The following is a 337-nucleotide window of genomic DNA, read 5'->3' as shown; positions in this document are numbered from 1 at the left end:
AGTACCAGTTGTGCTGGTTAGACCCTGCTCCGGAGTAGGAGCTAATTTGGTTCTCGAAAAAGGCAGTCTGGTACTAAAATCGCACCAGTTCCGGTGGTGCGAAAACGCCAAAAAGTGGATAGTTCCACAATTAGTTCTGGTACTATGAAAAGGTTCCCGTTGTGTGAAAGGCCCTAAAGAAACCTAAAAAAAAATCCACTCTGCTGTTTTCAACATAATAGCAATAATAATAATAATAATAATAATAAATGTTTTTTTTGTTTGTTTTTTTTGAGCAGCAAATCAGCATATTAGAATGATTTCTGAAGATCATGTGACACTGAAGACTGGAGTAATG

Source organism: Sinocyclocheilus anshuiensis, unplaced genomic scaffold (genome assembly GCF_001515605.1).
Source record: "Sinocyclocheilus anshuiensis isolate Anshui unplaced genomic scaffold, SAMN03320099.WGS_v1.1 scaffold2040, whole genome shotgun sequence".
Classification (NCBI taxonomy): Eukaryota; Metazoa; Chordata; class Actinopteri; order Cypriniformes; family Cyprinidae; genus Sinocyclocheilus; species Sinocyclocheilus anshuiensis.
Note: the sequence above shows the minus strand (reverse complement) of the source record.